This window comes from Antechinus flavipes, chromosome 6, assembly GCF_016432865.1.
Source record: "Antechinus flavipes isolate AdamAnt ecotype Samford, QLD, Australia chromosome 6, AdamAnt_v2, whole genome shotgun sequence".
NCBI lineage: Eukaryota > Metazoa > Chordata > Mammalia > Dasyuromorphia > Dasyuridae > Antechinus > Antechinus flavipes.
The window spans coordinates 77,588,192-77,600,701 of record NC_067403.1 but is presented as its reverse complement, the minus strand read 5'-3'; the positions used below and the strand labels follow the sequence as shown (position 1 = coordinate 77,600,701).

General features: G+C 33.3%; 1 protein-coding gene across 1 annotated transcript in view; it reads left to right on the top strand.

Annotated features, from left to right (window-relative positions):
- LRBA (LPS responsive beige-like anchor protein) overlaps window positions 1–12,510 on the top strand; it is a 745,582-nt gene that overhangs the window by 191,012 nt on the left and 542,060 nt on the right. The window lies entirely within an intron of this gene.

The window sequence follows — 12,510 nt, the reverse complement described above, 5'->3', positions numbered from 1 at the left end:
GATTTAGTTCCCTATACATTTGAGAAATAAAGCCTTTGTCAGAGAAACCCCAATTACTATTGCTAACTGTATTCTTTCTCCTCCCCTGCCTGTTTATTCTATTCTCTCTTTTCACCCTGATCCTCCTTAAAAGTGTTTGCTACTAACCACCCCTTTCCCAATATGCCTCCCCCTTTTTTTCACTTTTCCCCTTTCCTGTATCTCCTTCCCCTCCTACTTTCCTGCACGTTGAAATAGATTTTATATTGAGTGTGTTTTTTCCTTCTTTGAGCCAGTTCTGATGAGAGTCAAATTCACTCCCCACTCTAGAATTTCCCCTCTCTCCATTCACTGTAAAAGCTTTTTCTAGCTTCTTTTCTGGCAGATAATTTATACCATTTTACCTTTCCTTTCCCCATTCTCCCAGTACATTTCTCTCTCATCCCTTTTTTTTTTTTTTTTTTTTTTTTTATGTATTATCCTTTCATATTCAACTTGCACCTGTATATTTCAGTCTATAGACTTCTAACTTCCAGATTTTCTATTCAGCTCTGGTTGTTTCATCTCAAAGACTTTTCCTGAAGGATTATACTAATTTTCGCCAGTTAGGTGATTCTTGGTTGTAATCCCAGCTCTGTTGCTCTGTGAGAGTATCCTATTCCAGGTTTTCCAGTTCTTTAATGTAGAAACTGCTAAGTGCTTGTGTTATCTTGGCTATGGTTCTAGTATACTTCAATTAATTTTTTCTGGAGATTGCAGTATTTTCTCCTTGATCTGGGAGTTATGGAATTTGATTATAATATTCTTGGGAGTTTTCATTTTGGGATCTATTTCAGGAAGTGATTGGTGAATTCTCTTGATTTCTGTTTTACCCTTTGGTTCTAGAATTTCAGTAGTTTTCCTTGATAATTTCTTGAAAGATGCTGTCTAGACCTTTTTTTTTTTTCCCTGATCATAGTTTTCTGGTACACCATTTTAAAAATTATTTCTCCTGGATCTTTTTTCCAGATTAGTTATTTTTCCAATGAGATATTATTTCACATTGTTTTCTGTTTTTTCATTCTTTTGGTTTTGTTTTATTGTTTCTTGATTTCTCATAAAATCATCAGATTCCATTTGCTCAATTACAATTTTCAAGAATTATTTTCTTAGTTTCTATACTTCCTTTCTTATTTGGGCAATTTTGCATTTTAAGGCATTCTTCTCATTAGATTTTTGAATTTTCTTTTGCATCACTCTCAGTTCTTTTCCCAATTTTTTCTTTGTTTCTTTTACTCGATTTTTAAAGTCCCTTTTGAACTCTTCCATGGCCTGAGCCCACTTCTTATTTTTCTTGGAGGCTTTGGATGTAGGAGTTTTGATTTTGTTATCATCCTCTGAGTGTATATGTTGATTCTCATTGTTACCATAACGACAGGATCCTTTTCTGTTGTCTGCTTGTTTCTCTAATTATTACTTCGCTTTTAATTCTTTGTTAAAGTAACTGGGGTGGAGGGTGTACTGCCCCAAGTTTCGGGGGGTTTGTGCAGCTGTTTTCAAAGCCCCCAAGGGCCTGAGCACAAGCCCTCTTTTCTGCCCTAGAATGGTTAGAAGTGTCCTTGCCCCATTGTAGCTGTATGACCTGGTGTGCTAAAGCAACAGATTTCTCCTCAGTGCTTCTAAAGGGGACTCCTGGCACACTTTTTCTGTTGATTTCCATTCCTTGGTGTTTCTGGGCTGACAGGTAGAAATCACCAGTGTGGCTGTTGATTTAGAAGCCTAAAGCCTCATTCCTACTTTGCTGGCCCTGGGGCTGGGCCTGCATTTTGGACTCACATAAAGAACTATTTTTACCTTCTTGTTTTTTTCTGGAAGATGTTCCACTATATCTTTTTGTGTGCTCTAAAATTTGTAATTTTAGAGTCATTATATAAAGGAATTTGGAGGGGCTTGGGGGAGAGCTTGGAGATTCCCTTTTCTCATTCCACCGTTTTGACACTGCATCTGAAAATGAAATTCTAATATGTTATAAAATGTATAAATTCTAACCCTTCTAAAAATAATTAAATTTATGTATCACAATGTATTTAACATGATAATGATACAACTGCTCTGTTTGTCATTGAACCCTTTTAAACTAGTTGGTCTTATTTGTAACCATGAAATATAGTCTAGGAAGCAAATTCATGCATTGGTTGTGCTTGAAAAAGTATGTCTACTTTGTACCTTTCTTCATTATCTCTCTGCCCAGAAGTGGGAAAAATGATTTATCATTAGGTTGGGATTTTTCAAAAGCCATTATTGGTTGTTTCATTTTTCAGTATTCTTAATTTTTTCAAAATTATATTCCTTTAATGTAAGAATTATATAAATTATTTTCTTGGTTCACTCATTTTATTCTGTATTATTTCACATACACTTTCCTAGATTTCTGATTACCTTCCTTTTTTGGGACAGCTGTGCTAATCTGTTGGAGAGAAGTTAGAACCAAAGAATTGTTTTCTATGACTGAATTTTTTGAGCATTATTTCATATGGCTCTTCTTATATTACTTGAAAATTGTGTTTATGTGCTTTTAACACTTGTCTGTTGGGAAATTGTGTTTATCCTTGTATATTTGTATCAATTTCTTTTATACGTTCTGAAGAAAGTGCCAATCTGCGTTGGTATAAGTAATTTTCTAGAGCAAGAAAATTAAGTCATCTCTCTGTCCAATGCAAAAAAGAAAAAAAATGCTGTTTTACACTATTCCTCTTTGTAGATAGATTCTAAACATTAATTGTCATTGTTTTTATTTTGATTATGTGCCCTCCTCCTTTTTTTTTTTTTAACCTGAAATATAGGTAAAATATTTTTATAATATTATCTTTTATGTTAGATACAGGAAATAAATTCTACCCTTGAAAAACTTTTCTATTTCATATTTGCTTGTGTGTGTGTGTGCGCGTGTGTGCATGTGTGCACTAGTGGGGTGGGGTAGATAGACATTCACAAATTTGATCTTCCCTTGCTTAATCCACATCCACATCCATAATCCATCATCTTCTACTTCAGGTTTCTTATATCTTTTGAGCATCTACATTATGTATATTAAACAAAAATCTTATTTCTTCATGCCCTTTCCCCTCATTGACCTTCATGCACAATAAATTTTACTTTTCATATAAGAACTTTTTTGTTTTTGGTATCAAAATTCAGTTCATTTAGGCTTTTCTGTTAACCTCAAAACTCATCTCTGTGACCAAATGCAATATAATGTTCTCACTTTAATGAGCTGTTCACATCTCCCTTCACACACTTTTCCTTCCACTTTTTCTTCTCTTTAATTCTTATTTTCTTTTAATCCTTTCTTTTTTTGGTCCTTAAAAAGTTTTTGAGGGGAATTTGGATTTCATATAGAATGGGCTTATTCTTTTTAAGAATTTTGGTTTTTTGTTTTCATTATTTTCCCTATGTGTTCTCTTTTATCCCTTTTTTTAGCGTTAGATTTTAGATTGTGATTTCTTTTCTTTGTTCCTTCTTAGAATCTGAAATTAACTTTTATTTTACCTTGCTTCTTCTGATCTTTTCTTATTGCTTTTCCTTTCCTTTATTGTTCAGATACCATACATGTATTCCATGTGTTTATAATTTATTGCAGTGATATGGTTTTACACTTTCATTCTTATTCTTTAAGCTTGCTTCATATGAGTAAACAGTTTTATTCTGTTTTTACTTACTGAATATGGTACATATAATTCTGTTTTTACACAAGTTATTCTTTTTCCTTTTACACCAAATCTGCATCACTTTTCATGATTGAATAATTTATTTAGATACTTTTTTGAAACATACATACAGCAAGCCTTTGACTTCGATAGCAGGTAAAAGTTTTCTTTTTTGCTCAAAAATAAGTAATCACATACTAGATCTATTTAACTTTTTCTTTTACTTGCTTATAATTTTATTTCTTGGTTCAAATCCAACATTTATTCCTGAGAGTTATTAAAGAATCTTTTTAAAAAATAAGGCACAATGTCACTATTATTTTATTCTATAAAAAAATGAAAATGATCGTCTTTGTTGTGTTCATCATCTTCATTGTCAACATCAGTAAAAATCCTGAATGCTCTGATGGAGAGATAGAAAGATAGAGGTAGATAGAGCACTTATTAGTCCCAGACTGTATACCAGTGATTCTGTCAAATCTTGGGGCAGGCAGAGAAGAAAGGTGAAGAGGAGAGAAGTGAAAGGAAAGATAATAAAACAAAGGCAAGTTGGAAAAAGGAGTAAAAGAGAGTATGCTCAGAAAAGGAGTATGTAGATGGCTTCAGAGTGGTGTAGAAAGTTCACACCACTGTTCAAAGTCTGGTAATACTAGAATTGGAACCTGGAGGAAACAGGACAATATTAGGTGTGCATATTCTAAGGCATCTCAGAGACTACCCTTGTCCTCTAGGAATTTATAATCTACTTCCTTAGATAAGAGAAATGAATCTACAGAGTGATGAATAGCAGTATAACATATGTTATCATGATTGCCCAATGAATGCTAGTTGCGTTAAATGTTATAGGCATTCCATGTACATCACTAATGTCATAGTTAGTCAGTTCCCACCTGCTACACTGCAAGTTTCACTGTTTTTGAAAGTATGATTACTTGTAGCTTTGATAAATCTTAATATTGTATCATAGGTAAGTGTTAAGAATTAACTAATCTGATAGTGCACAGAGGTAGTAAAAATTTAGTGTCAACAACGCATGATAAAGTAAATCAAGATACTTCAGAGCTAATATCTTGCAGATATAATTTTGAGGAAATGAATAGATAAAATGAGTAGAATACTACATGTATTTCAAAATCACTTTTTACTCATTTGTTACATGGACTTTATTCATTAGTTCAGATGGACTTGAAAGACTTCCATTGGGAAGAAGCTGCCAATTGATAGATCTATCAGCTTGTTTAGGTTGTACATTCAGAACCTGATCTAGAAATAGGATATTCATAAGACACCACAGAAATATCTTTTATGGATAGAGGTGAACTTCACAGATGCCATATTAATTTTCCAGTGCCTTAGGATTCAAGACTAATTGTATTTAAAGGGTTCTATCCTTCTACTGAGTCCATTTCATACCTCCCCCAGTAAGCCTTCTGGAGAAAAGAATAAGATTCAATTTTGCCTTTTTCAGTTAGAAAGCAAAGAGTATCTTTTAAGTAATTCTCTACCTCTTCTATAAGATAATCTGGAATTATGTTAACATCTATTCTGTTTGTGGGTAAAATTTCATAATTTTCATGGTCTCACAGATATTCCTATTGAAATAATTATTATTTTATGGTTTGACATTGTGTTCTGATTCTACTATTTAACGTATGCTTATAAGACCTATGTATCATTTTGATTTTTTTCCATGGAGTACTGTTGGGCTGCAGGAACTTTGTTAACTCCAAAATATTACTAATAACAGTGTATAGTACTGATAATGAAATTGATAAGAGCATTTTTAATATTAGATTTTTTCCCTATTCCTTCCCACTCCCTGTCTGAGACAGTGAACAATCAGATATAGGTTTATGCATGTGCAGTTTGTAGAACATTTCCAGATTAGTCATTTTGTACAAGAAGAGTTGAATAAAAAAGTGAAAAATAGCTTGCCTCAGTCTGTATTAAAATAAACTTTCTTTCTCTGGAGGTGGTTAATATACTTCATCATTAGTCTTCTGAGATTATCTTGGATAATTGTTTTGCTGAGAATAGTGAAATCATTCACATTTTGCTGACAGGTTTTGCTGTTACTGCATACATCCTCCTGGTTCTCTTCTCTTCATTATGCATCAGTTCATGAAAGTCTTTATAAGTTTATCTGAAATGAAATTACCATGCTTATCTTTTCTTATAAAAAATAATATTCCATTAAAATCATAATATTTACAGCTTTTTAGCCATTCCCCAATTGATGATTATTATTTCTTTCCTGTCAAGTCTTTTATTTCTGATCATTGCCTTCCCCAGTCTACTATCCCTTTTATCAGTCCCCTCTCCTCCTTCTATGATCCCTATCCCTTTTTTTACTTCCATATAGGGTAAAAGATATCAGTATCCAACTGATTGTGTATGTTATTTCTTCTTTGAGTAAGTTTTGATGAGAATAAAGTTTAAACTTGGGATGCCATCCTACCACCCCCTATCTTTCCCTGTATTATAATAGGTCTTTTATGCCTTTTTATGTGAAATAATTTACCCCATTCAATCTCCCTCCTCTTTATTCCAGCACAGTTTTCTTTGTCACTCTTAATTTTGTTTTTATGGGGGGTATCATTCCATCAAATTTTATGCCCTCTGTCTACAGATGATCCTTCTAAATATTCTTATAGTAATCAAATTCTTAAAATGTTGGAACTATTGTGTGACATAGAAATATAAACAGTTAAATTTTATAAAATTTTATGTTTTCTCTTTCTTTCTTTCTTTCTTTCTTTCTTTCTTTCTTTCTTTCTTTCTTTCTTTCTTTCTTTCTTTCTTTCTTTCTTTCTTTCTTTCTTCTTTCTTTCTTTCTTTCTTTCTTTCTTTTTCTTTCTTTCTTTCTTTCTTTCTTTCTTTCTTTCTTTCTTTCTTTCTTTCTTTCTTACAGATGATCCTTCTAAATATTCTTATAGTAATCAAATTCTTAAAATGTTGGAACTATTGTGTGACATAGAAATATAAACAGTTAAATTTTATAAAATTTTATGTTTTCTCTTTCTCTTTCTTTCTTTCTTTCTTTCTTTCTTTCTTTCTTTCTTTCTTTCTTTCTCTCTCTCTCTCTCTCTCTCTCTCTCTCTCTCTCTCTCTTTCTTTCTTTCTTTCTCTCTCTCTCTCTCTCTCTCTCTCTCTTTCTTTCTTTCTTTCTTTCTTTCTTTCTTTCTTTTTCTTTCTTTCTTTCTTTCTTTCTTTCTTTCTTTCTTTCTTTCTTTCTTTCTTTCTTTCTTTCTTTCTTTCTTTCTTTCTTTCTTTCTTTTTCTTTCTTTCTTTCTTTCTTTCTTTCTTTCTTTCTTTCTTTCTTTCCCTTTCTGTGTTTCTTTTGAGTCTTTTATTTGGAGGTCAGATTTTTTTTATTCAGTTCTGGTCTTTTAAAAGTCCTTTATTTCATTAAATGCACATTTTGCCCCTGAAAGATGATAGTCAGTTTTGCTGGAGAGGTCATTTTTGGTTGTAGTCCTAACTCCTTTACCTTCTGGGATATCCAGTTCTTTAATGTGGAAGTTGCCAAATCCTCTGTAATTCTAACTGTAGCTTGATGATAATTTGAATTGTTTCCTTGTGGCTGCTTGCAACACTTTGTCCTCGATTGATGAGCTTTGGGATTTGATTATGGTGTTCCTAAGAGTTTTCATTTTGGGATTTCTTTCAGGCCATAATTGGTATATACTTTCACTTTCTATTTTGCCCTGTAGTTCCAATATATCAGAAAAATTTTCTTTGATAATTTCTTGAAAGATGTTTTCAATGCTTTTTTTTTTTTTTTTTTTTTTTGATAATGGTTTTCAGGTTGTCTAACAATTCTTAATGTTCTCTCTCTTAGATTTATTTTCTAGTTGTTTTTCTATTGAGAAATTTCACGTTTTCTATTTTTTAAACTTTTGGATTTTGTTTTATTGAATCTTTGTCTCATACAATTATTGGTTTCCACTTGCTTAATTCTAATTTTTTAGAACTTATTTTTTCAATGAATTTTTGAACTTCATTTTCCATTTGCTCCATTTTATTACTTAAGGAATTATTTTTTCAGTAAATTTTTGTAGATCTTTCCCCAAATTATTGATTGTTTTTTTAATTGTTGTTGTTGTTGTTTTTGTGATTGTTTTTCATTGCTTTCATTTCTTTTCCAAAATTTATTTCTCTTACTTGCTTTTAAAAACCCTTTTTAGGTCTTTCAGGAATTTTTTTTGGGTCTAAGATCAAATGAAATTTTTCTTTGAACCTTTACATATAGCCATTTTGTCACTATTGTATTTTCTAAGTTTATGCCTTGATCTTCTTTTCCACTGTACTAACTTTGAAGAGTCATTTTTTTTGATTATATTTTTTTCGTGTGTGTGCGCGCGCGCGCATTTGCATGCACACTTTTACTTGTTTTTCCTGGCTTATCATCTTACTTTTATTGGAAGATAGATTTCCCTTCTGTCTTGTACAGGATGATGAGTCCTCTTTTGACTTTCCCAGGAAGGGAAGGTTCTTAGCTGCTGGCCTGCTCTAGGGGCAGGCTTTTCTATTGAGTTGCTGTGGTAATAGTCTTTCTGATGGCTGAGCCTGGAGGGGAGATCCTGTGCTTGCAGGAACCTAAGGCAGGATTTGGTGTGGTCTGGTTTGTTCAGGGGTTGAGGAGATTGGGGCCTTGGTTTTCTGTACAGACTGCTCATTTGCCTGGGGCTGCAGCTTTATGGAAGAGTAGGATCTCCCTAGTTCATTGTCCTAAATTTGAAGCCTTGCTGCAGGCCCCCAGCTGTGACACTGTGTGGTATTTCTGCTGCTCTTTGAACTCATTTTTCTCCTACCACAGTGAAAGATTTTTCCTGCAATGCTGGGGAGCCGCTTCCTTGCTCCTAGATCCATTCTGAGGCAATTTTCTTATTGTTTTAGGAGAGGAATTTTGGAGGGCTTCAGAGGGTTTCTTTTTCACTCTGTCATCTTGACACCAGAAGTCCTTGAATTTTTAAAATGTATATTCTCATTTGATCTTACCTCTTTTTACTATGAAGATAATGCTTGTTCAAACCAAGGGCTTATCACAACATCATCAAAGTACATTGACTTGTGCACTCCTGTGACCAACCTTACTATCTATATGAGGTGGGAACTGCATATGATCGCTATATCTTTCTTTACTCCTTTCCTCACATCCTGGAGATAATATCACAAAGGTTGTCTTGCTCTTTGTCCCCTTCCCACCTCAGTCCTGCTCAATCACATTTTCTGCTGGTTTTGGTAAGCTGCTTGCTAGAGCAATGTAATCCAGTAGTGGTTTTATTTTTGAGCATGACTTGTTTCTGGAACTTCCTACTTGTGAAGATTACTGGGGTTCATCCTTTAAAACAAATAATGTTCTTTTAGTCCTAGTCTATCAAAGGCAACTTTGATCATCTGTGCTAGAAGCTATGTATATATTATGTGGAAAAATCATATACTGGATGATGGAATAGCAGCTTCTCATTGTCTTTTTTTTTTTTTTTTTAAACTATCTTCATTTTTATGGAAAAATTATTTAAGGCTTTCTGACTCCTGCTTTTCAAATATGAAAAATGAAGTTAAACTCAATGATCTTTAAGCTACTTGACCCTGTGGTCAATGAAGAGGAAATCCATGATGCAAAAATATTTTTAAGAATTTTTGTCCTGTGACATTAGAACGCTCAACATGTGACAACCAAGAATATTTATAAATCATTTTACAGAATGTGATCTTGTTGAAAGTAGGGACTGTCTTCTTTTTCTTTTTTTATACTCAGTTATTAGAGCACTTGGCATAAACTCATTGCTTAAATAAGTGCTTTTCTATTACTGGGTAGTTGTGCAGGAGCCATTTGCATTCTCCTGGACTTCAGTTTCATCATTTGTAGAATGATGCCATTGGACCAGATGATTCCTGGTAGTTCTTCCTGCTCTAAATCTGTAATCCTGTGACACATAATAGAGTGCTTGAGAAATGCATTCTTGTTTTTCATTCTATCTTTGTAGATCTTCAGTTTTCCATGGTTGATATTTGAAGGCTTTTCTTTTTCTTTTTTTTTTTTTTAATTTTAATTTTTTAATTTTTTAAAACTTTTTATTGACAGAATCCATGCCAGGGTAATTTTTTACAGCTTTATCCCTTGCAATCACTTCTGTTCCGATTTTTCCCCCCCTCCCTCCACTCCCTCCCCCAGATGGCAAGCAGTACTTTATATGTTAAATAGGTTACAGTATATCCTAGATACAATATATATGTGCAGAACCGAACAGTTCTCTTGTTGCACGGGGAGAATTGGATTCAGAAGGTATAAATAACCCGAGAAGAAAAACAGAAATGCAAGCAGTTAATATTCATTTCCCAGTTTTCTTTCTTTGAGTGAAGCTGCTTCTGTCCATCCTTGATCAATTGAAACTGAATTAGCTCTCTTTATCGAAGAGATCCACTTCCATCAGAATACATCCTCAAACAGTATCGTTGTTGAGGTATATAATGATCTCCTGGTTCTGCTCATTTCACTTAGCATCAGTTCATGTAAGTCTCACCGGTCCTCTCTGTATTCATCCTGCTGATCATTTCTTACAAAACAATAATATTCCAAACATTCATATACCACAATTTACTCAACCATTCTCCAATTGATGGGCATCCATTCATTTTCCAGCTTCTAGCCACTACAAACAGGGCTGCCACAAACATTTTGGCACATACAGTTCCCTTTCCCTTCTTTAGTATCTTTTTGGGGTATAAGCCCAGTAGAAACACAGCTGCATCAAAGAGTATGTACAGTTTGATAACTTTTTGAGCATAGTTCCAAATTGCTCTCCAGAATGACTGGATGTGTTCACAATTCCACCAACAATGTATCAGTGTCTCTGTTTTCCCACATCCTCTCCAACATTCCGCATTGTCTTTCCCTGTCATTCTAGCCAATCTGACAGATGTGTAATGGTATCTCAGAGTTATCTTAATTTGCATTTCTCTGGTTAATAATGATTTGGAACATATTTTCATATGGCTATAAATAGTTTCAATTTCATCATCTGAGAATTGTCTGTTCATATCCTTTGATCATTTATCAATTGGAGAATGGCTTGATTTCTCATAAATTAGAGTCAGTTCTCTATATATTTTGGAAACGAAGCCTTTATCAGAACCTTTGACTGTAAAAATGTTTTCCCAGTTTATTGTTTCCCTTCTAATCTTGTCTGCATTTGTTTTGTTTGTGCAAAAACTTTTCAATTTGATATAATCAAAATTTTCTATGTTGTGGTCAGTAGTGATCTCTAGTTCTTCTTTGGTCATAAATTCCTCTCTCTTCCACAGGTCTGCGAGGTAAACTATCCTATGCTCTTCCAATTTATTTATAATCTCATTCTTTGTGCCTAGGTCATGAACCCATTTTGACCTTATCTTGGTGTACGGTGTTAAGTGTGGGTCAGTGCCTAGTTTCAGCCATACTAACTTTCAATTTTCCCAGCAATTTTTGTCAAATACTGCGTTCTTATCCCAAAAACTGGGGTCTTTGGGTTTGTCAAACACTATATTATTCAAGTTATTGGCTGTTTTGTCCTTTGAACCTAACCTATTCCATTGATCAACTAGTCTGTTTCTTAGCCTATACTAGATGGTTTTAGTAACTGCTGCTTTATAATATAATTTTTGATCTGGTACAGCTAGGCCATCTTCATTTGATTTTTTTTTTTCCATTAATTCCCTTGAAATTCTTGACCTTTTGTTTTTCCATATGAACCTTGTTATTTTTTCTAGATCGTCAAAATAGTTTTTTTGGGGTCTGATTGGAATAGCGTTAAATAAATAGATTAGTTTAGGGAGTATGGTCATCTTTATTATATTTTCTCGCCCAATCCAAGAGCATTTAATATTTTTCCAGTTGGTTAGATCAGATTTAATTTGTGTGGAAAGTGTTTTGTAGTTTTGCTCATAAAGTTTCTGATTTTCCCTTGGCAGATAGATTCCTAAATATTTTATACAGTCAATAGTTACTTTAAATGGAATTTCTCTTTGTAACTCTAACTGTTGGGTTTTGTTAGTGATGTATAAGAATTCTGATGATTTATGAGGGTTTATTTTGTATCCTGCAACTTTGCTAAAGGTGTGGATTATTTCTGATAACTTTTTAGTAGAGTCTCTCAGGTTCTCTAAGTATACTATCATATCATCAGCAAAGAGTGATAATTTGGTTTCCTCATTGCCTATTCTTATTCCTTTAATCTCTTCCTCAACTCTTATTGCCAAAGCTAGCATTTCTAATACAATATTAAATAGTAACAGTGATAGTGGGCAACCTTGTTTCACTCCTGATCTTATTGGGAATGGTTGCAGTTTGTCCCCATTACATATGATGCTTACTGCTAGTTTTAAATAGATGTTCCTGATTATTTTAAGGAAAAGTCCCTTTATTCCTATACTCTCAGGAGTTTTTAATAGGAATGGATGTTGGATTTTATCAAATGCTTGAGATGATCATATGGTTTTTGTTAATTTGATTATTAATATGGCCAATTATATTGATAGTTTTCCTAATATTGAACCAGGAAGGCTTTTATTTTTCAAGAATTTTACTTCACTTTCCTTTACCTAAGCTAGTCTTACATCAATTTACAACCATTCTATAGCTATTCAATGAATAGAATATTCTTTATTCAGAGGGGCAACAAAGTGCAGTAAAAAAGTACTGGCTCTGTAATCAAAGGACAGTAACCTTATATAATGATGAAGAGGATGAACTGTGTAACTTCAGAGACCATTTTTATCTCCAGATCTATGATTCTATGTTCTTTGAACATTATTTCATTTACTACACTTTTGTATCATCATCTTCCTCATCTTCTTCCTC